The 24272-nt window shown below is 45.2% G+C and overlaps 1 long non-coding RNA gene across 1 annotated transcript in view; it reads left to right on the top strand.

Annotated features, from left to right (window-relative positions):
• Nucleotides 1-815: 815 nt before the first annotated feature.
• The window catches only part of LOC144369736 (uncharacterized), a 37084-nt gene continuing 13627 nt past the window's right edge, over nt 816-24272 (top strand). Inside the window, exons 1-3 of the long non-coding RNA XR_013429441.1 lie at nt 816-1232; nt 4666-4777; nt 16776-16898. This is a non-coding gene — a long non-coding RNA (uncharacterized LOC144369736). The remainder of the gene's footprint in view (nt 1233-4665; nt 4778-16775; nt 16899-24272) is intronic.

Genomic DNA, 24272 nt, shown 5'->3' with positions numbered 1-24272 from the left:
TTCTGGGAACTTCCTGTGCCATAGAATTGTGGGTCATGTAGTCCCACATATTTATTTTAAGGTGGTGCTGAGGATCGAACCCAGTGCCTCATGCGTGCTAGGCAAGCACTCTACCACTGAGCCACAACCCCAGCCCTTCACCACATGTTTTTAAATGGAGAAAGATATGATTTAAACTTTCAAGTTACTTTAGTAGAATCCTGGTAACATTTTGTGGCAAAAAAGAAAAACCACATAATTTTCACATGGAGGGTGAGAGTAAAAAATTTGTCATAATGAGGAATTAAGAAAGTAATAGTTCAGGGTTGAGCTCTTGAAGCTGAAGAGGTTGCTAAAGATGTTCAGGTGGAAGGTGTGGCTGTGACTGCACAGGGCTATAGGACCAGATAAGTGCTCTTTGGCATGGAGAGGTTCAAGGATGAGTGTTAGAAAACTCACCACACTGGCATCACTCTGCAAGACAGGGGGCCTGCTAAAATTACCAAACAAAACAGGAGGCTGCTCTGGAGGCCTTTAGGGGATGATATGTGAAACCAAGTATCATATCATTACTAACACAGAACACAGACCTCCATAATTATCTCACTTCTAAATAATTTAAAAACTCATTTCTCTGTTTTAACAACGAGAATAGTAGCACAGTCAACTTCTATAAAATACCAAATGGTAATAAGTTACTAGGGAGGACTTGCACTTGGCAAACACAGGTTATTAAGTTCCTGTGACACTGAGATGCGATACTGTTACACTGGAGCCTTAACTCATGCTCAACAGTCAATGGGTTGGACTTTGCTTAAGCTCCGTGAGTGGTTTCTAGTGTGTCTCTGCTTGGGCTCACAGGAGGGCACCGTCTGCAGCAAGCAGCACAACCCAAAGGAGCCGACTCCATGGTCTACCGACCCACTCAAGTCGATTCCTTTCTATGGAATCTCCCGCTGCAAGGACACCGGGCAGCCTTGGCTTTAGCTTTCCTGGGAGTCCACTTGAGTGAGCAACAGAGGTCTGGGGTCGCTCACCGGGAACCCCAGCTCCAGCTGTGCGACTGCGCAGATCGCGACCTGGAAAGAGACCCCGCCCTTGAGGCTCAGGGGGCTAGACGGAACCCAAGCGCAATGGCAGGCAGCCCAGTGCGGCGCGCTTCCTTCTCTCTTCCGCTGGTCCTCCCGTGCACACCATTAGCTCACCTGGACGCTACTGTGGGTCTGCTGTCCGTCGTGATTGCCTACGCGCAGGTGAGCGCAGGCTCCCAATTTGCGGTGGCGTCGGAGAGCGAGAGGGCGGGCGCGGCAGGCGGATGGGAGCGTGCTGGGGGACCGGGGCGCTGAGGCTCCTGCCCGCTGCTATATGGCGCTGGGATATAGTGGCGCCGGGGGAGAGGGGCCCCTGGAAAGCGCCGTCCATGGCCGCCTTCGGAACTCTGACTGGGCGCCAAGGTCCTAAGGTGAAGGTCAGGTGAAGAGCGACAGCTCCCTCTGAGCGGGCAGGCGGTGGTCGCATCCTTAATGCAGAGGGGTCTGCGCTGCTCTGGAGCCTGCGTCGTAGAGGTCAGGGCTGTAATTAGCTAGAGGGACTCATTGTGTAGCAAAGGGATCTGCAGCCTGTGATGGCAGGATGTTCAGAATTGATGGCTTTGAGTGGTAAGCAGTGGAATAGTGTCAATGATGTCTGGACTCCCAGAGCTGCTGCTTTTTTATATGGCGAACAAGGAAGCTGACGTTCTGTTGATAAGACTTGAAGTGCTTGAGTCATCTTCAATTTCTTTATTCTATCTTCTTTAGATTTCATTGTAGAGATCTTTCACCTCCTTGGTTAGATTTATTCCCAGGTATTTTATTTTCTTTGAGACTATTGAGAATGGAATAGTTTTCTTGATTACTTTCTCTGCAGATTAATTATTGATGCATAGGAAAGCTACTGATTTTTTATGTTGATTCTGTAACGTGCTACTTTGGCAAACTTGCTTATTAGCCCTGATAGTCTTTTGGTGGTGTTTTTTTGATATTCTAAGTATGGGACCAAATCATCTGCCAACAGTGATAATTTGACTCCTTTCTTTCCTACTTTTAATCCCTTTATTTCCTTCTCTTGCCTAATTGTTCTGCCTGGAATTATATTAAAACAGGAGTGGTGAGAGTGGACATCTTTGTCTTGTTATTGATTTTAAAGGAAATGCTTTCAGTTTTCTCCTGTTTACTGTGGGGTTGGCTTTAGATTTTTTCATATATACCCTTTAGGGTATTGAGGTAGGTTCCTTCTATCCCTAGTTTCTTCATTGCTTTTATTTTGTCAAATTTTGTGCTGAATTTTATCAAAGGCTTTCTCTGTACCTATCAAGATGACTAAATGATATTTGCCCTTAATTCTACTTATGTGATGAATTACATTTATTGATCTGTGTATATTAAACCATCCTTGCATCTCTGGTATAAAACCAAGTTGATCATGATGTACAATCTTCTTAGTATGTTGTTGAACATGATTTGCTAATATTTTATTAGGTATATTTTTAAAAAATCTAAGTTCATCAATGATAGTGGTGTGCAGTGTTCTTTACTTGATGTGTCCTTATCTGGTTTTGATATGAGAGTGATACTAGCTTCATAGATTGAATTTGGAAGTGCTCCATTCTTTTCTATTTCATGGATTAATTTGAGGAGTATTGGCTTTAGTTCTTCTTTAAAGGTCTAATAGACTTCAGCTGAGAATCCTTCTGGTCCCAGGGTTTTATTTTTTGGAAGGCATTTTTTTATGGTTTCTATACATTATTCCTAGTTATTGGTCTGTTTAGGTTTTCTATGTCCTCTTGATTCAGTTTTAGCAGGTTGTATGTGTCTATTTCTTCTAGGTTTTCCAATTTACTGGATATAAGTTTTCAATATAGTCCCTAATGTTCTGCTGAATTTCTGTAATGTCTGTGATTTCCCCCTTTTATCTCTAATTTTATTTATGTAAGTCTTCTCTCTTTTCATTTTGGTTAGTTTGGCTAAATTCTTATCAATCTTGTTTATCTCAGAGTTAGCCACTTTATTGCAGAAAGTGTGTCCACTGAAACCTATTTCACTGAAAGCCCATTTCTGTGCAAGGGCAAACCTACATTTTCTTCCCCTTGGCCAGCCTTTCACATTCCCCTTTTGCAGCTGCCTGCTCTTTGCAGTAGCATCCATTGGGCTTAGACACTGAACTTCTTTTTTTTTTTTTTTTTTTTTTTTAAGAGAGAGTGAGAGAGAGAGGGGGACAGAGAGAGAGAGAATTTTAACATTTATTTATTTTTTCTTAGTTCTTGGCGGACACAACATCTTCGTTTGTATGTGGTGCTGAGGATCGAACCTGGGCCGCACGCACGCTAAGCGAGCGCGCTACCGCTTGAGCCACATCCCCAGCCCTAGACACTGAACTTCTGCTGAAATCCAGAAGGCCTTGGTGGAAAACTCTTGTGTCCAAGATGAGGACAACCTGGTGTCTGTAGGACAGGGAACCTCCTGGCAGTAAGGAGGCGGGGCTTAGTGCCCCATGGGGAAGGGCCACAGGTCAGAGCCCAGCCAAGTGTAAGATTCCTTCTGCAGTCTTCCTTTCTGCCTTTCTCCTCTGAATTGCTTTCATGTATGCTATGTAGAAGTAGCTCCCATTCCACCTGTTAATTGGTGTAATTCAGACTCAAGATCAGAGAGGCAAGGCCTGGGTGTTTACTCAACAGTTCTCAAAACTCCTTACATAGGCTCAGTCACTATTCCTAGACATAACTTTGTCCCAGCCTCAATATCATGGTGTAAACACAACATCATGCCTATCAGCTTCTGGCCCCACCATATTGCAGGGCCCAGTCTTAGACGAAGGAAAAACCAAACCCACCTGCATCAGACACCTAGAAATCTCAGATCCAAAGCTTGAAAGAAAGGTTTAAGTCTTGAAAGGGGGAATAGCAAATGAGGGCATTTAGTTTTTATTTTTAATTTTTATTATCTTTTTATGTGGTGCTGAGGATTGAACCCAGGGCCTCACATGTATGAGGCAAGCGTTCAGTCACTGAGCCACATCCCAGCCCTGCAAATGAGGGCATTTACTGCATGGTTCTCCAAACAATGTGGGGTATATTGAAGAATGGGTGAGTACCTATGAGGAATTACGTTATGGCTGCAGTGACTTGAAGCGTGAGTACAAGCTGAATACAGAGCTATGGAGAGGGGAGCAGGATCCATGCACAGAGGGTGGCAATGCTACAGAGCCCCAGAGAGCTTTCCAACCCTGAAAGCACCAGCTCCTTGCTGCCCATCTGGCGGGAACCAGGACAGCACTGCCACCGCCTGGCACAGCTGGGAAACTACAGCTCAGAGTTGTTAAGTCACATAGCCAAACCACTCAGGCTTGGGCCAGGGTGCAGAAATTAGAACTCAGAAATCACGACCTGTAACGCAGCCCTTTCTCACACTCCAGCACCCTGGATTGACTTTATGGAGCCTGGAGGGCACTTGCCCTTCTCAGGGGTGGCTTCAGGTGTTCCTGGTCTCCATGCTCTGCTGCCAAAAAGGTCCCCTGTTTGTGCCGCCCATAGGAGGTACCTGGTGGACATAAGTCAGGTTGTAGTTTCTGAAAGGTGCTTGGTTTATCCTGCAGTGGAAACTGTGGGTCTGGCATCTGCTCACCTTGGCTCTGCCCTTTCTCCTCCAGGCTCCCCATCCCTAGGAGGCGCTCACCTGTTCTGCTCCACTCCAACAGAGCTGCCACCAGTCCCAGGGAGAGAGGGACACTCTGCTCACCGGAGGAGACCTGCAGAATTTCGGTGGGTTGGAGCTACAGTTGCTAACCTCAGGGCCACTATGGCTCAATGAAAATGAAGGGAAAAGTTAATTGGAACAACAGATAACACCTCTGCAGCCTCTGGACACAGAGAAAGTTGCTCAGATGGCAGAGTGTGCAAACCCCAACAACTGCTAACCATCCTTTTAGATCTATTTTAGCCAAAAATATGCAAATGTATGTTGAATAACTAGAACATTGAATTTTAGAGGTTGTGCATCAGGACTAGGTAGTGGAATAGTTCTCTTTGCAACATTAAACAGAGATAAAATTAAAAGTTGGGATGAAGGTATGAAGCTGTAGCATAATGTCCTCTAAGCTAATCAGAGGTGAGACACAGGGGCCCTAATGACAGCCACCTCTGGGTTCTCCCCTAGATGTGGTTCTGTGGGGATCCTGGAGTTGCCTCCAGGTTTGTCTGTTGTTCCCCAGGAAGCTCCTGTGAACAAAGATGCAGGCCTGGGTTGTTGTGCTTGCATTTTTCTAAGTTTACCACCCACATCCAGAACTTTTTAATCTCTATCCATAGGCAGCAACTGCATATTGAGCCTGAGTTTATCAGCTGCATGTACAGGTGTTTCTATTCAGAATTCACTTTTCCCTCTGTGAGGTGTGCAAAGGTAAAGGCAGTTCATAGTAGAGACCTGGGGGAGCTCAGAGACACCAGGGCCTCCATGGCATAGATTCATAGCAGTTATGCTATTTTATTACCCATTGAAGCACATCCTGATTGCTTAAGGTATTAGGGCATTGTGAATAGAACTACTATATGTAATGGAGTGGTGTTATCTCTTTTTTTTTTTTTTTGGAGTGGTGTTATCTTGATATACATTTTTGAGGCAGTTGTCTATATTTTTAGGACCATGTGGTGAGACCATGTCTAACTTTGGGGAAAATGGTCAGTGTTTTGATAGTGTTGAACTGTTGTGTGCTCTTCCAGCAATGCACAAGAGTGCCTGTGGCTGTTTATCATCCTCATGGTTGATACTACACTTACTAAAGACCTTAGCAGCTCAGTAGGTGTGCAGTGCACTTGGGGTCTTAGTTTATGCTTTCCTCATGACAGGTGATACTAAGAATCATTTCTATGCTTCTTTACCATCTCGTATCTTTCTTGTGAGTTGTCTGTTCATATCTTTACCCATTATGTTGTCTTATTTTTGAGTCTTACTATATTTTTTACACAAGTTTGTTTTAGACATATACTTTCCAAAGATTTCCCCAGTCTCTGATTTGTCTTTTTATTTCCTTAATATGATTTTTTTTACAGAGGAATTTAATACATTCCACATTATCAGGTTTTTCTTTCATGGATTTCTTGTTGTTATTGTTTGTTTGTTTGATAGCAGGGATTGAACCCAGAGTGCTTAACCACTGAGCCACATCCATAGCTTTCATGGATTTTGGGGGTGGGTTGTATTTAGAACCTCATCATGAAACATGTGGTCATGCACATCTTCTAGAGTTTTACAGTTTCCCATTTTAAATGCAAATCTAGAGAGTATTTTGATAGGTTCTGGCATTCATATGTGTGGCTTCTTGAAGTTTGTGTCCTTTTGAAGTCAGTGATGTCTAGTTTAGGTTTAAAAAGAGCGTGTTGGGAATTTCTGGAATGCACTGAATCTTCAGATCAGGTTTGAGGTAGTTTCATCTTAATTATATTGAGACCTTAACAAAGACTATCTCTGTATTTATATTTTATTTGATTTCTTTATAAACATTTCAAGATTTCTGAAATATGATTATACTTTATTACTTACATGTAAGTACTTCAAATTTGGGGTCTCTATTTTAAATATAATATAAATGCTTTAAAACTTTTCTTATTCTAGTTTATAAATTTCACTGTTTCCCCAACATGATGGCTGAAATATAGGAAATCAATGAAATTTTGTCTATGGGCCATGTACTTTGCTGCTTTCTATCTCCATCCATTCTGATCAAGACATAGGATGGTAGGCTTTATTCCTTTTCGATTTCCAAAATCATGACCTGAAATAGTCAGAACTATGAATTTAAGAGCTTCATTGTACCTAGCACAAGGGGGTGCAGCTCTGAACAGTGAACACCCAGCATCCTTCACTGCCCACAGTGGCCAGCATGGGGCACTCAGAACAACTTTCTCTGATCAACTGCTTTTGGGGGCTGTGTTCTGTGCCCTAATCAAACTTCCTTCTCCTGGGGACCCACCTGAGAGATGCCACATCTAGGGACTCCTAGAGGCTCTATCTAAGGTGTAGACCAGAGGTTTTTTTCTTTTTTTTTTTTTAATCCTGGGAGACACCTAGAAAGATAGCATGGACTGGGGATGCCTGGTGGATATGTCTACGGTGAGGACCAGAGCTTTCTTCCCTTTGGAACCTACCCATGGAGGCTCCACTGTGGATTCAGGATGACTGAGGTCCATGTGAAGAAAACATGAGGAAGAAGCTTCCTGTGCACTGCCTGGTGGGCTGAGAAGGAGTTTCTGCTATGTTCTTTACTTTCTCAGGTAATATTTTAGGAGAACTTATTTTACAACAGTATTTCTTACTGAGGCTTTGGCTGCTCATTATCATGGTATGTCAATATATTTTGTGTGGCTTGAGTGTCTGAGGACACAAATGTGCAGGGAGGGCCTAGTGCCTGGAGTCTCATTGGGGCCTGAGGGTAAGGGCTCATGAAAATGCAGTAAGTAGCTCTCAGGAGCCTCTAGGGTGAGAGATGCAAAAATTATGATGGATCGCACTACCCAGAACCCTGGATAACTGCAGAATCCTCATTGCAGTTACCAGAGCCTTCTGCAGTGAAGGCAGCATGGGTCAAATGACAGACTGTGCTACCCATAATTCTTGGGGACCTGCAATTTGCAGAGACCTCTGCAGAGAGGGCTGTACTGACAAAAAATCAAACTATGCTGCCAATTACTTTTGGGTGCCTGCTCTGCCCAGGAGCCTCTGGGGGTGAGAATTTTAAGGGCAGAATACCAGACTTCAATGCTCAGAATCTCTGGGGATGCCTATATGCCCTGTAACCCTGTAAGTCCCAGAGGATTTGGTGGTGATGGTTTTGTTGGTAGAGCTCACTTCCTAGAATCTCCAGGGTCCCAGGGAAAGCATGGGGTCTTCAGCTCCTGTGATCCTCAGCGGGAATGTGCAGGCCAAAAATTAGACTGCATTATCCAGAACCCTCAGGAACTGCAGCTTCCAGAATCCTCTGTGGTGAGTGGGCAAACCACTGAACTGCATTACCCACAATCCTAAGGGGGAAATTTAGTTTCAGAATTTTCTGCAGTGAGTAGGAAAAACACAGGTCTAAATTACCCACAAATCTCGGTGCCAGTAACTCTCAGGATTCTCTGTTGTGAGGACTCTTGGACTGAGAGCTTAACTACAGTATCCATAATCCTTGGTGGGGTGTGTTTCCCAGGTGAGTATGCAGCCTGCAACTCCCACAGGCCTCCCAAGTGAGAGCTGTGCATTATGCAGGTCAGATTACACTACCTACAATTCCTGGGGACATAGTGGTGAGTGTGCTGCCTGCAATTCCAGGAGGCTTCCACAGTGAGGTCTTCAGTACCAGGGTAAGCATGTGGCCTTCAGTTCTCATTGCCCTTGCAGGAGGGGCATGTAGGCAAAACACTGGAGTACCTTATCCAGAATCCTCAGGGGGAATTGCAGTTCCCAGGATCTGCAATAGTGAGGGCTTCAGGGTAGGGAGCTGAACTATACTACCTAGAATTCTTGGAGGTGCCCCATGTCCATGTGGCCTAGAACTCTCAGAGGCTTCCACAGTGAGGGCTATGGAGGTAGAGGGCAAGACTATACTACCCGGAATCCCTGGGGGCCTGCAACTCCCAGACACCTTCCTTTTGAATACCGCCGGGGCAAACTTTGTATTACACTACACAGACTCCTCAGGGGTGTCTAGGTAGGCTTATGCTACACAGATCCCAGAGCCATGTTGGGGGTGAAGTCCCCTTAGGTAGGATGGATTGCACCACCCAGAATAATCAATGGCCCACAGCTCTCAGTGACCTCTGCAGTCAGAGCTGACTGAGTAGAACTGAGTATAATACTCAGAATTCCCTGAGGCTCTGAGCTCTAAGTAGTCACTGTACAATTGAACATAGCACCAGGCTATAATACACATGATCCTTGGGGGCTTGCAGCTCCCAAAATCCACTGTAGTGATGCTGCATGGGCAGAGCACCAGAATACACCGTCTAGAATCCCTAGGGATGCCTGAGTGACTGTGTAGCCTGCAATTTCTGGAGACCTCTGCAGTGGGAGCTGCATTATAGAAGACTGGATTACAGTACCCAGAATCCTGGGTGGGGATATGAGGTTGAATGTGCTACTTGAAGCCCCCATAGACTTCTGGAGTGAGGGCTGAGTGTGCAGAATTCCAGGCTACACTGTTCAGAATCACTAGGGGTGCCTGAGTAGCCTACAGCTCACAGAGACCTCTGCAGCTGGGCTGCAATGTGGAATACAAGACTGCACTACCCAGAATCCTGGTGGTATGAGGGTGAATGTGCTACTTGCAACCCCTAAGCTTCTGGGGTGAGGACTGCATGGGTAGAACACCAGAGTTCACTGCCAGGGTTCTCCAGGGTGTCTGGGCCAGGACATGGCACACAGCTTCCATGGTCCTGAAGGGCAAAGACGGTGTGGGCAGAGCACCAGACTACACTGTCCAGAAACCTTGAGAACCCTGAATCTGTGTAACCTGTAGCTCCCAGAGGCATCCATGGTGAGAGCTGGACAGGCAGGACAGACTGAATGATCTAGAATGCTCTCATAGGCTACTGGGATTTTGGTCTGAGCTCAGGTTCTTCTACCCTTCTACAGTGATCACCCTGGGCTGGGAATTAACAGATTTTCTTAGAACCCCTGATTCTGAATTGGAGCAGTTCCTGGCTAAGTCACTCTGTCTCAAAGACTATGTGTCCTAGAAGACTCTGAGGTGGTCTGTTTCTGGCCTCTGTCCTTGGGCTGAGGGTCTAGACTCCCTGTAGCTACCTCCCTCTGTGCCTCTGCCTGCCTGTCTCAGGCTGCTGCAGCACTTGGCCTGGTGGAGTGCAGCTAGGGGGTCTCCTGGACTCCATTTCTCCTCTTCTGAGATTCCACTCCTCAGGTGCCACAGCCCGACCTAGTTAGAGCAGTGGAAACATATTTTATTCATTAACTGCTGAGGGTGGAAGAAGGTGCTGACATTCACCAGGGAGCCAGGAGAGGCCCCGCCTCTGAGCTGGGAGGAGCTCCTGCACAGCGCATGGCCAAAGGGGCGTGGTCAATAAGGGGCAGGGCCTTGCCACCATCTTTAATGATGTCTCCTTGAGAGTGAGGAGCTGGCTTCTGCCGCAGGCCCAACCTAGGAGAGCCCCAGTCCTCGGAGTGTTGGGTCACTCCACAGGGAGTGGCAGAGCTCCCTTCTCAGAGCAGATTGAGAGAGACATCCAAGTTGCGGACTCTCGTGGGTCATGCCTCCAGGGGCTCACAGAGCTCCCTTCTCCTCAGAGCAGCCTCAGTGTTGATTCTTGCCTTAGGGACTTTTGTGAGTCCTGTCTCTAGGGATGCCTGGGGTTTCCTTCTCCTCAGCAGCCTGAGAGAGACACTTGGTGTGGGAACTCTCGTGGGCCACATCTCTAGGGGTGCCTGAGGCTCCCTTCAACTCAGAGTGGCCTGAGGGAGATTCCTGGTGTGGGCACCCTCTTGGGTCATGTGTCTAGGGACGCCCGGGGTTCTGTTCTCCTCAGAGCATCCTGAGGTAGATGCCTGGTGTGGGGACCATTTTGGGTCACATTCTAGGGACACTGGTGGGCTCCCTCATCCTTACAGCAGCCTGAGGGAGATGTCAGGCCTGGGGAGCCTCGTGAGTCAGGTCTCTAAGTAGCCCTGGGTTCCCTTCTCCTCAGAGTGGCCTGGGCCAGATGCCAGGGTTGCTGTGCGTGGCCGAAGGGGGTGTGGCCAACCAGGGGCGGGACCTCAGCACCATCTTTAAGGCCGCCTCCTTGAGAGTGAGGATCTGGCTTCCCCCTCAGGACCAATCCAGGAGAGCCCCAGTCCTCAGAGTGTTGGGTCACTCCACAGGGAGGAGCAGAGCTCCCTTCTCAGAGCAGATTGAGAGAGACACCCAGGTTGGGGACTCTCATGGGTCATGCCTCCAGGGACTCACGGAACTCCCTTCTCCTCAGAGCAGTCTCAGTGGATTCTTGGCTTAGAGACTTTTGTGAGTCATGTCTCTAGGGATGCCTGGGGTTCCATTCTCCTCAGAGCAGCCTGAGGGAGTTGCGTGGTTTGGGGACCCTTGTGGGTCACATTGTAGGGACACTGCGGGGAAGCCTCATCCTTTCTGCAGCCTGAGGGATATGCCAGGCCTGGGGAGCCTTGTGGGTCATGTCTCTAAGTAGCCCTGGGTTCCCTTCTCCTCAGAGCTGCCTGGGGCGGTTGCCAGGGTTGCTGTGCTTGGCCACAGGGGGCGTGGTCAATCAGGGGTGGGGCCTCACCGCCATCTTTAATGCCGCCTTTTTGAAAGTGAGGAGCCTGCTTCCCCCTCAGGACCAACCTGGGAGAGCCCCATTCCTGGGAGTGTTGGGTCACTCCACATGGAAGGACAGAGCTCCCTTCTCAGAGCAGATTGAGAGAGACCCATGTTGGAGACTCTCGTGGGTCATGCCTCCAGGGGCTCACGGAGCTCCCTTCTCCTCAGAGCAGCCTCAGCACGGACTCTTGGCTTAGGGACTTTTGTGAGTCATGTCTTAGTGATGCCTGGGGCTCCCTTCTCCTCACATTGGCCTGAGGGAGACGCCAGATGTGGGGAGCCTTGGGGGTCGCAACTCTATGTAGGTCCTGGGTTTTCTTCTCCTCAGAGTGGTCTGAGGGAGATGCCTGGTGTGTGGACCCTCGTGGTTTATGTCTTTTTGGATGCCTGGGGTTCCCTTCTCCTCTGAGTAGCCTTGGGGTGATGCCTGGCTTGGGGACCCTCATGGGTTATATTTTTAGGGAAGCCTGGGGTTTTCTGCTCAGAGCAGCCTGAGGAGCAAACCCTGTCCTGGACCTGAGAGCTGAGGGCAGCCTTGGCTGTCAGCCCCACTCTGTCCTTCACAATTTCATCCTGGCTCCCTGTGCAGCAGTGACTGTTCCTTAGGCTATGACCCTCATCATCTTAACATAGTGACTCAGGGTGGTTTCTAGGGAACCTGGCAGGGAGGAAGGAGGAATGTATAGGGAGGGAGGAATGTACAGCCTAAGGGAAGGGGACATCAGTCCACTTCCTTGTTTTCCTTAGTGTTTAAATGGTTTGCTTTTTCTTGATGTGTTACATAGTAAAAAAAAAAAATTTAAAAAAGTACGTATGTTAAAACTATGTTATTTTAAAATTTTTTTTTAATTTTTATTTTTGGGTACTGGGGATTGAAATCAGTACTTATCTTTTTTTTTTTTTTTGTTGTTGTTGCATGTGACCACTGACCCATATCTCCAGTCCTATTTTGTATTATAGAGACAGGGTTTTACTGAGGTGCTTCATGCCTTGCTTTTGCGGAGGCTGGTATTGAAGTTGAGATCCTTCCGCCTCAGCCTTTTGAGCCGATTGAGTTTAAATATATTACTTCTAACAAAGCCAGAATTTATTAAAAATACATCTCATGTATTTTGTGGAACAGAACTCATGAACCACATTTTTCTTTTTCTTTAATCTCTGCTTAGTTTTTTAAAAAAATTTTTTTTGTTGTAGAAGGGCACAATATATTTATTTTATTTTATTTATTTTTATGTGGTGGTGAGGATCAAAACTAGTGCCTCACACATGCTAGGCAAGCTCTCTACCATTGAGCTACCACAGCCACACGTTTTTCTTTTGGTGGAGAGTTTAATTAGCAAGAAGCCACCCCTCCAGGACCCTCTTGCTAAGGCTTTCCCCTCCAGACCCTGCCTCTCCTCTAGACCTCACCTATATTCTACGGCCCTGCTTGTCCTCCTGAACCACCCTTTCCCCTCCTTCCTACCTTGCCTCTCCTCTAGGTCCTACTCTTGTTCCAGGGCCTGTCCCTTCCTCAGGTCCCACCTCTCTGTGAAGCCCTGCCCCCTTGTGACTCATTCTCCCCTTCCTTCAGACCCTGTCTCTCCTCCAGATCTTTCCCTTCTTCCTGTCCTGCCCCTCCTGCAGACCTCACCCCTCCTCTTTAAAAAAATTTTTTCTGTTGCACATGGACACAATGCCTTTATTTTGTTTATTTATTTTTATGTGGTGCTTAGGTTTGAACCCAGTGCCTCACACATGCTAGGCAAGTGCTCTACCACTGAGCCATAACCCCAGCCCAACCTTCCTTCTCTTTAAGACCTTGACTCTTCTCCAGACCCCACTTATCTTCCAGGCCCCCCCTCCTCCTGACCTTCCATCCCCCTCCTCCAGACTCTGCCCCTGCTAGTCTAGGATGAGCAGCTCCCTGGCTGCTGTGCTAATTGGCAGTATATTTGTAATGGTGCACAAATAACATCTTTTGTATAAACACTGACATCCTGAATTGGATGAATTATCTTGATTAGTATCAAAATTTGACATACCATAAAATAAATTTAGAAAAGTCACATTTCTCTCTCTTTTATTCTCTATAGATCATGAACATTTGAAATAAAATTAGAATTTGTTAAAGGGCAGATGACAGCCAGCCTTGAGCCCTGATGATCCCAGGATCCCATCCAGTGGGAGAACTCTAAGTATCAGTCCAAGCTTTTCTATGCTAATTGATTTATTTATTTTTCTTATTTTAGAGTTATTTTGCTATGTAATTCCCCATGGCCTTTGGTTCTGTGTAATAGGTTTTTGCTATTCAATTTTTAATTAATATTCTTTCAGTTTTCTACAGAATTTTTAAAATATTTTTTTAGTTGTCAGTGGATCTTTTTATTCTATTTATTTATTTTGTTTATTTATATGTGGTGCTGAGGATTGAACCCAGGGCGTAACACATGCCAGGCAAATGTTCTGCCTTTGCGCCACAACTCTAGCCCTGTATAGGATTTTTAATTCTGTGAACTTCTATTTTTTATTCATTTTCTATTTGATTACACCAATAAGGAATATTTTAAAAATTTCTTTTAGCTTACTTTGTTTTTGATTGAGAGAATTGTTTTGTTTGAGAGAATTGTCTTGTTTGGAAAGGCTTATAATCAAATGATTTTAATTAATTTCCATTTATTAAGACATGTTTGAGACTGGGTGTGCAGCTCAGTGGCAGAGCATTTGCCTGGCATGTGAGAGGCCATGGAGTCCATCCCAGCACCACACACACAGAAGATGTCTTTGACAGGACTCAAGCATGAGATATATAGTTTCAAAAGATCATGTATTGGGGCTGGGGTTGTGGCTCAGCAGTAGAGCACTCGACTGGCACGTGTGAGGCCATGGGTTTGATCCTCGGCACCACATAAAAATAAGTAAATAAAATAAAGGTATTGTGTTGAACTACAACTAAAAACAAAGAAAAAATTTTAAAAAAAGATCATGTATTTACACATATACACATATACCAAAGTGCCTCTTCCAAATTCATATGAAATTATTCTAAGAAAATTTCAAATCAGTTTTAAAAGAGAAGAGGGTTGATGATATTTTTAATGTTAACTATTGATATTTCATGATATTTAAAACCACTATAGATGAATTCTCCTGAGATGCAAATCATTACAAAATGTAAGAGACAAGTCAGTACTTGCTTTTTTGTAATTCAGATACATTTACTAAAAGTAAGCTTTTTAAAAAACAGATATTTTCTTTTTTTCAAATTTAGAAAGAATTTCCATATGTCCTATTAAAGTTCTATATTCATCAGAAAGTTATCTTATTCCTTTCATACAAAGGGATGGGCCTTCTAATGAACATGATACTTTATGTTGTCAGAAATTCTTGTGGGAGACCTCTTTTAAGTGTTTTGCCTCTGTTCAAAATATCATTAAAAAATTTTATCCTAATGTTGGTGCCCCTATGTGCTTATAAGGTGGCTTTCAGAATGCAGTTGAGTATCTCTCTCATATTTGTTGGATTCATTAGAAAAGTACGTGTACTTTTGATCATATTTAAATGGTTGCATTTGAATTATTAGAAGCAGAAATCAGACATGTTAGTATTGTGAGCTGAACAAAGTGCAGGTTTACTTTAATCATTTTGAGGAGGTTGACATAATGGCTTCTGCCTTGTTCTGTACCTGCCATAGTTGTCAGATATCTCACCTGGAGAATTTTTTTTTTTGGCACTGGGGATTAAACCCAGGGCCTTACTTGTGCTATGCAAGCCCTGAACTACATATGTCCCCAGTCTTTGTTATAATTTCATTCTGAGACAGGGTCTAGCTGAATTGCTAATGTCAGCCTCAAATTTGTGATCCTTCTGCTTTATCCTCCCAAATAGCTGAGATGACAGGCATGAGTCAAAGTGCCTGGCTTGTCCTGGAGGATTTTGATGTCAGTATCATGTTTCCAATGTGTTAATAATTTCCTAAGCTAGACTATGTTCATATCATATGTTTCTTATCAATAGTCAATAAAGCCTTTTTGTTGGTTTTTGATGGTATGCTTAATGTGAACATGATGTGACACCACTGTTTATGATGATCTAGCTATGCAATACACTGTAAGGAGAGTATTTTGATTCTGAGAGTCTCAAGTGTTTTAGGTCCAGCATGTTTCCTTAAGAGGAGTGATTATTCATTTTCTATTTGATTACAAAAATAAGACAAATTCATTTTTTTTGTTGTTCTGGGGGTTGGTCCTAGGGACTCCTGCATGCTAGGAAATCTTTCTACATCCCCAGCTCCATAGATCCTTTAGTTGTCATTAACTTCATGATGAGCTAGTGACAATAAAATTACTTAGAAGTTCAACTAGAGTTAGACTCATACAAGAGTGTGGGCATCCCTAGCTCCTTGTGATTTCTAAAAGGTAAAGTGTTTTCTCACAACACAGCAGCATCTAATATAATTTCTGGACCAAGCTGACACCTCTGCTTCTCTTGGCTCACCACTTCCTGCAGAGTTCTTGGAGGAGATGACTATTTCTTTGACTATTTGTCCCAGTCACAAATATTTGATTATATTGCTGCTAAAAAGGTATGCATAGAAATAAAATAGAGACAAGTATTCTTTGGGATAAATGATTCAGACACAGTGAGTCAATTTGCATTAGGACTTTTTAAATATAAAGTCACTCTTTCAGGAAAGTTAAACCAGGAGTTGACATAGAATCTCTAAAATGTCATTTTTTTCTCCTCTATTGATCAAGTTTTAAGAAGGCAAACCTAGAACCTAGTGGCAGCATAAAAATATAAGGAGTTTACTTATGTTATTACTTCAACATGAAATATGTAAAAGAAGCACATACTTTGAATTTTATGTTAGTTTGAACTATTTGATTTTTGTGTTATGAATGTTCATAATAAAATACAGAACTAGCTAAGAGTGTCAGTTACCAGTAATTAACTGTATGAATAATTAAACAAGTAAGTGTTTGAGAAAATATAACCATGTCCTAAGGTTTTACTTTAGAGTAGTTTAATGTTTTTTTTTTTTTTTTTTTTGTTTGTGTGTGTGTGTAGGTACTGGGGATTGAATCTAGGGGCACTTAATCATTGAGCCACATCCCCAGCCCTTTTTTATATTTTATTTAGAGGCATGTTCTCACAGAGTTACTTAAGGCCTCAGTAAGTTGCTGAGGCTGGCTTTGAACTCAAAATCCTCCTGCCTCAGCCTCCCAAGATGCTGAGATTACAGGCATGTGCCACCATGCCAGGCTTAGTTTTATCTTTATATAGAGATTGAAAAGAAAGTGCAGATATTTCCCAGGTAGCCTCAATCTGGTTTCTTCCCTTGTTATGACTTGGGTGAGCTGTCTCTAAAGTGTTAACATCTTAGATCATTTGTCATGAAGAAAAATAATGGTATGTTAACATTAACTGAAGTCACATATCCTTTGGATTCTCAGTTCTGTGTCTTCCTGTTCTAGGATCCCATCTAGGAGCCAACATGACATCCAGTCATCATGTCTCCATAGACTTCTCTTGGGGTGACAATTTCTATGTACTTCCTTGTTCTGATGACCTTGAGAGCATTGAGGACGACTTGTCAGGTATTTTTATAATTTTTTTTTTGAATTTTCCTTTTTTCATATTTAAACTAGGGCTGTGGGTCTGGGGGAGGCAGGTCACAGAGGTGAAGAGCTGCTCTGTCATCTCTTGTCCTTATAAGGAAGAAGCTTCTTGTGTACTGCCTGATATGCTGAGAAGTAAGTTCTGCCATGTTCTTTATTTTCTCAGGTAATATTTTAGGAGAACTTATTTTACAACAGTATTTCTTACTGAGGCTTTGGCTGCTCATTATCATGGTATGTCAATGTATTTTGTGTGGCTTGAGTGTCTGAGGATTAAATGCCTCAAGATGGTGCAGGGAGGGCCCAGTGCCTGGAGTCTAATTTGGGCCTGAGGGTAAGGGCTCATGAAAATGCAGTGAGAAGCTCTCAGGAGCCTCTAGGGTGAGAGATGCAAAAATTATGATAGATCGCACTACCCAGAATCCTGGATGACTGCAGAATCCTCATTGCAGTTACCAGAGCCTTCTGCAGTGAAGGCAACATGGTCAAATGACAGACTGTGCTACCCATAATTCTTGGGGACCTGCAACTTGCAGAGACCTCTGCAGAGAGGGCTGTACTGACAAAAAATCAAACTATGCTGCCAATTACTTTTGGGTGCCTTCTCTGCCCAGGAGCCTCTGGGGGTGAGAATTGTAAGGGCATAATACCAGACTTCAATGCTCAGAATCTCTGGGGATGCCTACATATTCTTTAACCCTGTAAGTCCCAGAGGATTTGGTGGTGATGGTTTTGTTGGTAGAGCACACTTCCTAGAATCTCCAGGGTCCCAGGTAAAGCATGGGGTCTTCAGCTCCTGGGATCCTCAGCAGGACTGTGCAGGGCAAACACTAGACTGCATTATTCACAACCCCTGAGGGTTGCAGCTTCCAGAATCCTCTGTGGTGAGTGGGCAAACCACTGAACTGCATTACCCACAATTCTAAGGGGGAACTTTAGTTTGAGAATTTTCTGCAGTAAGTAGGGACTGCAGCTTCCAGAATCCTCTGTGGTGAGTGGGCAAACCACTGAACTGCATTACCCACAATCCTAAGGGGGAACTTTAGTTTCAGAATTTTCTGCAGTAAGTAAGAAAAACACAGGACTAAATTACCCACAAATCTCGGTGCCAGTAGCTCTCAGGATCCTCTGTTGTGAGGACTGTTGGGCTGAGAGCTTAACTACACTTGGTGGGGTGTATTGCCTGATAGTATGGAGCCTGCAACTCCCTGAGGCCTCCCAAGTGAGAGCTGTGCATTATGCAGGTCAGACTACACTACCTACAATTCCTGGGGACACACTGGTGAATGTGCTTCCTATAATTCCAGGAGGCTTCCACAGTGAGGTCTTCAGTACCAAGACAAGCATGTGGCCTTCAGCTCTCATGGCCCTTGCAGTAGGGGCATGTATGCAAAACACTGGAGTACCTTATCCAGAATCCTCAGGGGGGATCACAGTTCCCAGGATCTGCAATAGTGAGGACTGCAGGGTAGGGAGCTGAACTACACTACCTAGAATTCTTGGAGATGCCCCGTGTCCATGTGGCCTGGAACTCTCAGAGGCTTCCACAGTGAGGGCTATGGAGGTAGAGGGCAATACTATACTACCCAGAATCTCTGGGGGCCTGCAACTCCCAGACACCATCCTTTTGAGTACCGCAGGGGCAAACTTTGTATTGCACTACACAGACTCCTCAGGGGTGTCTAGGTAGGCTTGTGCTACACAGATCCCAGAGCTGTGATGGCGGTGAAGTCCACTTAGGTAGGATGGATTGCACTACTCAGAATAATCATGGCCCACAGCTCTCAGTGACCTCTGCGGTCAGAGCTGACTGAGTAAAACTGACTACAATACTCAGAATTTCTGGAGGCTCCGAGCTCTAAGTAGTCACTGTACAGTTGAACATAGCACCAGGCTATAATACCCAGGATCCTTGGGGGCTTGCAGCTCCCAGAATCCACTGTAGTGATGCTGCATGGGCAGAACACCAGAATACACTGTCTAGAATCCCTAGGGATGCCTGAGTGACTGTGTAGCCTACAATTTCTAGAGACCTCTGTAATGGGGGCTGCATTGTAGAAGACTGGATTACACTACCCAGAATCCTGGGTGGGGGTATGAGGTTGAGTGTGGTACTTGAAGCCCCCATAGACCTCTGAAGTGAGGGCTGAGTAGGCAGAATGCCAGGCTACACTGTTCAGAATCCACTAGGGATGCCTGAGTAGCCTGCAGCTCACAGAGACCTCTGCAGCTGGGCTGCAATGTGGAATACAAGACTGCACTGCTCAGAATCCTGATGGTATGAGGGTGAATGTGCTTCTTGCAACCCCTAGGCTTCTGGGGTGAGGGCTGCATGGGTAGAACACCAGAGTCCACTGCCAGGGTTCTCCAGGGTGTCTGGGCCAGGACATGGCACACAGCTTCTATGGTCCCAAAGGGCAAAGACTGTGTGAGCAGAGCACCAGACTACACTGTCCAGAAACCCTGAGAACCCTGAATCTGTGTAGCCTGCAGCTCCCAGAGGCATCCATGGTGAGAGCTGGACAGGCAAGACACACTGAATGATCTAGACTGCTCAGAGGCTACTGGGAATTTGGTCTGAGCTCAGGTTCTTCTATGCTCCTACAGTGGTCACCCTTGGCTAGGAATTAACAGATTTTCTTAGAATCCCTGATTCTGAATTGGAGCAGTCCCTAGCTAAGTCACTCTGTCTCAAAGACTACACGTCCCAGAAGCCTCTGAGGTGGTCTGTTTCTGGCCTCTGCCCTTGAGCTGAGGGTCTAGACTCCCTGTAGCTGCCTCCCTTTGTGCCTCTGCCTGCCTGTCTCAGGCTGCTGCAGCACTTGGCCTGGTGGAGTGCAGCTAGGGGGTCTCCTGGACTCCATTTCTCCTCTTCTGAGATTCCACTCCTCAGGTGCCACAGCCAGACCTAGTTAGAGCAGTGGGAACATATTTTATTCAGTAACTGCTGAGGGTGGAAGAAGGTGCTGACATTCACCAGGGAGCCAGGAGAGGCCCCGCCTCTGAGCTGGGAGGAGCTCCTGCACAGAGCATGGCCAAAGGGGTGTGGTCAATAAGGGGCAGGGCCTTGCCACCATCTTTAATGCTGCCTCCTTGAGAGTGAGGAGCTGACTTCCCCCTCAGGACCAACCTGGGAGATCCCCAGTCCTCAGAGTGTTGGGTCACTCCACAGGGAGTGGCAGAGCTCCCTTCTCAGAGCAGATTGAGAGAGACATCCAAGTTGCGGACTCTCGTGGGTCATGCCTCCAGGGGCTCACAGAGCTCCCTTCTCCAGCCTGAGGTAGATGCCTGGTGTGGGGACCATTTTGGGTCACATTCTAGGGACACTGGTGGGCTCCCTCATCCTTACAGCAGCCTGAGGGAGATGTCAGGCCTGGGGAGCCTCGTGGGTCACGTCTCTAATTAGCCTGGGGTTCCCTTCTCCTCAGAGTGGCCTGGGCCAGACGCCAGGGTTGCTGTGCGTGGCCGAAGGGGGCATGGCCAACCAGGGGCGGGACCTCAGCGCCATCTTTAAGGCCGCCTCCTTGAGAGTGAGGAGCTGGCTTCCCCCTCAGGACCAATCTAGGGGAGCCCCAGTCCTCGGAGTGTTGGGTCACTCCACAGGGAGGAGCAGAGCTCCCTTCTCAGAGCAGATTGAGAGAGACACCCAGGTTGGGGACTCTCATGGGTCATGCTTCCAGGGACTCACAGAACTCCCTTCTCCTCAGAGCAGTCTCAGTGGACTCTTGGCTTAGGGACTTTTGTGAGTCATGTCTCTAGGGATGCCTGGGGTTCCATTCTCCTCAGAGCAGTCTGAGGGAGAAGCCTGGTTTGGGGACCCTTGTGGGTCACATTGTAGGGACAATGCGGGGAAGCCTCATCCTTACTGCAGCCTGAGGGATATGTCAGGCCTGGAGAACCTTGTGGGTCACGTCTCTAAGTAGCCCTGGGTTCCCTTCTCCTCAGAGCTGCCTGGGGCGGTTGCCAGGGTTGCAGTGCTTGGCCAAAGGGGGAGTGGTCAATCAGGGGTGGGGCCTCACCGCCATCTTTAATGCCGCCTTATTGAAAGTGAGGAGCCTGCTTCCCTCTCAGGACCAACCTGGGAGAGCCCCATTCCTGGGAGTGTTGGGTCACTCCACATGGAGGGACAGAGCTCCCTTCTCAGAGCAGATTAAAAGAGACCCATGTTGGGGACTCTCGTGGGTCATGCCTCCAGGGGCTCACAGAGCTCCCTTCTCCTCAGCTGGGACTCTTGGCTTAGGGGTTTTTGTGAGTCATGTCTTAGTGATGCCTGGGGCTCCCTTCTCCTCACATTGGCCTGAGGGAGACGCCAGATGTGGGGAGCCTTGTGAATTGCAACTCTATGTAGACCCTGGGTTTCCTTCTCCTCTGAGTAGCCTGGGGGAGAGGCCTGGCTTGGGGACCCTCATGGGTTATATTTTTAGGGAAGCCTGGGGTTTTCTGCTCAGAGAAGCCTGAGGAGATGCGAAACATGGGGACCCTCATGGGTCATGTCTCTAGGGACACCTGTGATTCTCTTTTCCTCAGAGCAGCCTCAGAGAGGTGGCTTAGAAGCTTCTGGCAGCCCTGGCAGCCAGTGAGGGGATGGTGGGAAGCATGAGGAGCAAACCCTGTCCTAGACCTGAGAGCTGAGGACAGCCTTGGCTGTCAGCCCCAATCTGTCCTTCACAATTTCATCCTGGCTCCCTGTGCAGCAGTGACCCTTCCTTAGGCTATGACCCTCATCATCTTAACATAGTGACTCAGGGTGGTTTCCAGGGAACCTGGCAGGGAGGAAGGAGGAATGTGTAGGGAGGGAGGAATGTACAGCCTAAGGGAAGGGCACCCCAGTCCACTTCCTTGTTTTCCTTAGTGTTTAAATGGTTTGCTTTTTCTTGATGTGTTACATAGTAAAAAAAAAATTAAAAAGTACATATGTTAACACTATGTTATTTAAAAAATTTTTTTTAATTTTTATTTTTGGGTACTGGGGATTGAAATCAGTACTTATCTTTTTTTTTTTTTTTTTTTTGTTGTTGTTGCATGTGACCACTGAGCCATATCTCCAGCCCTATTTTGTATTATAGAGACAGGCTTCATGCCTTGCTTTTGCTGAGGCTGGTTTTGAAGTTGAGATCCTTCCGCCTCAGCCTTTTGAGCCGCTTGAGTTTAAATATATTACTTCTAACAAAGCCAGAATTTATTAAAAATACAACTCATGTTTTTTGTGGAACTGAACTCATGAACCACATTTTTCTTTTTCTTTAATCTCTGCTTAGTTTTTTAAAAAATTTTTTTAGTTGTAGAAGGGCACAATATATTTATTTTATTTATTTATTTTTATGTGGTGGTGAGGATCAAAACTAGTGCCTCACACATGCTAGGCAAGCACTCTACCACTGAGCTACCACAGCCACATGTTTTTCTTTTGGTGGAGAGTTTAATTAGCAAGAAGCCACCCCTCCAGGACCCTCTTGCTAAGGCCTTCCCCTCTAGACCCTGCCTCTCCTCTAGACCCCACCTATATTCTATGGCCCTGCTTGTCCTCCTGAACCACCCTTTCCCCTCCTTCCTACCCTGCCTATCCTCTAGGTCTTACTCATGTTCCAGGGCTTGTCCCTTCCTCAGGTCCCACCTCTCTGTGAAGCCCTGCCCCCTTGTGACTCATTCTCCCCTTCCTTCAGACCCTGTCTCTCCTCCAGATCTTTCCCTTCTTCCTGTCCTGCCCCTCCTGCAGACCTCACCCCTCCTCTTAAAAAAATATTTTTCTGTTGCACATGGAAACAATCCCTTTATTTTGTTTATTTATTTTTATGTGGTGCTTAGGTTTGAACCCAGTGCCTCACACATGCTAGGCAAGTGCTCTACCACTGAGCCATAACCCCAGCCCAACCTTCCTTCTCTTTAAGACCTTGACTCTTCTCCAGACCCCACTTATCTTCCAGGCCCCCCCTCCTCCTGACCTTCCATCCCCCTCCTCCAGACTCTGCCACTGCTAGTCTAGGATGAGCAGCTCCCTGGCTGCTGTGCTAATTGGCAGTATATTTGTAATGGTGCACAAATAACATCTTTTGTATAAACACTGACATCCTGCATTGGATGAATTATCTTGACTAGTATCAAAATTTGACATACCATAAAAAAAATTTAGAAAAGTCACATTTCTCTCTCTTTTATTCTCTATAGATCATGAACATTTGAAATAAAATTAGAATTTGTAATAGGGCAGATGACAGCCAGCCTTGAGCCCTGATGATCCCAGGATCCCATCCAGTGGGAGAACTCTAAGTATCAGTCCAAGCTTTTCTATGCTAATTGATTTATTTATTTTTCTTATTTTAGAGTTATTTTGCTATGTAATTCCCCATGGCCTTTGGTTCTGTGTAATAGGTTTTTGCTATTCAATTTTTAATTAATATTTTTTCAATTTTCTAGAGAATTTTTAAAATATTTTTTTAGTTGTCAGTGGATCTTTTTATTCTATTTATTTATTTTGTTTATTTATATATGATGCTGAGGATTGAACCCAGGGCCTAACACATGCCAGGCAAATGCTCTGCCTTTGTGCCACAACTCTAGCCCTGTATAAGATTTTTATTTCTGTGAACTTCTATTTTTTATTCATTTTCTATTTAATTACACCAATAAGGAATATTTTAAAAATTTCTTTTAGCTTACTTTGTTTTTGATTGAGAGAATTGTTTTGTTTGAGAGAATTGTCTTGTTTGGAAAGGCTCATAATCAAATGATTTTAATTAATTTCCATTTATTAAGACATGTTTTAGACTGGGTGTGCAGCTCAGTGGCAGAGCACTTGCCTGGCATGTGAGAGGCCATGGAGTCCATCCCAGCACCACACATACACAGAAGATGTCTTTGACAGGACTCAAGCATGAGATATATAGTTTCAAAAGATCATGTATTGGGGCTGGGGTTGTGACTCAGCAGTAGAGCACTCGACTGGCTCGTGCGAGGCCATGGGTTTGATCCTCGGCACCACATAAAAATAAGTAAATAAAACAAAGGCATTGTGTTGAACTACAACTAAAAGAAAAAATTTTTAAAAAAGATCATGTATTTACACATATACACATATACCAAAGTGCCTCTTCCAAATTCATATGAAATTATTCTAAGAAAATTTCAAATCAGTTTTAAAAGAGAAGAGGGATGATGATATTTTTAATGTTAACTATTGATATTTCATGATATTTAAAACCACTATAGATGAAATCTCCTGAGATGCAAATCATTACAAAATGTAAGAGACAAGTCAGTAGTTGCTTTTTTGTAATTCAGATACATTTACTAAAAGTAAGCTTTTTAAAAAAAATATATATATTTTTTTCAAATTTAGAAAGTATTTCCATATGT

Source organism: Ictidomys tridecemlineatus, chromosome 13 (genome assembly GCF_052094955.1).
Source record: "Ictidomys tridecemlineatus isolate mIctTri1 chromosome 13, mIctTri1.hap1, whole genome shotgun sequence".
Taxonomy (NCBI): Eukaryota; Metazoa; Chordata; class Mammalia; order Rodentia; family Sciuridae; genus Ictidomys; species Ictidomys tridecemlineatus.
The sequence above is the reverse complement of the archived record's forward strand: the minus strand, read 5'-3'. Positions and strand labels throughout refer to the sequence as shown.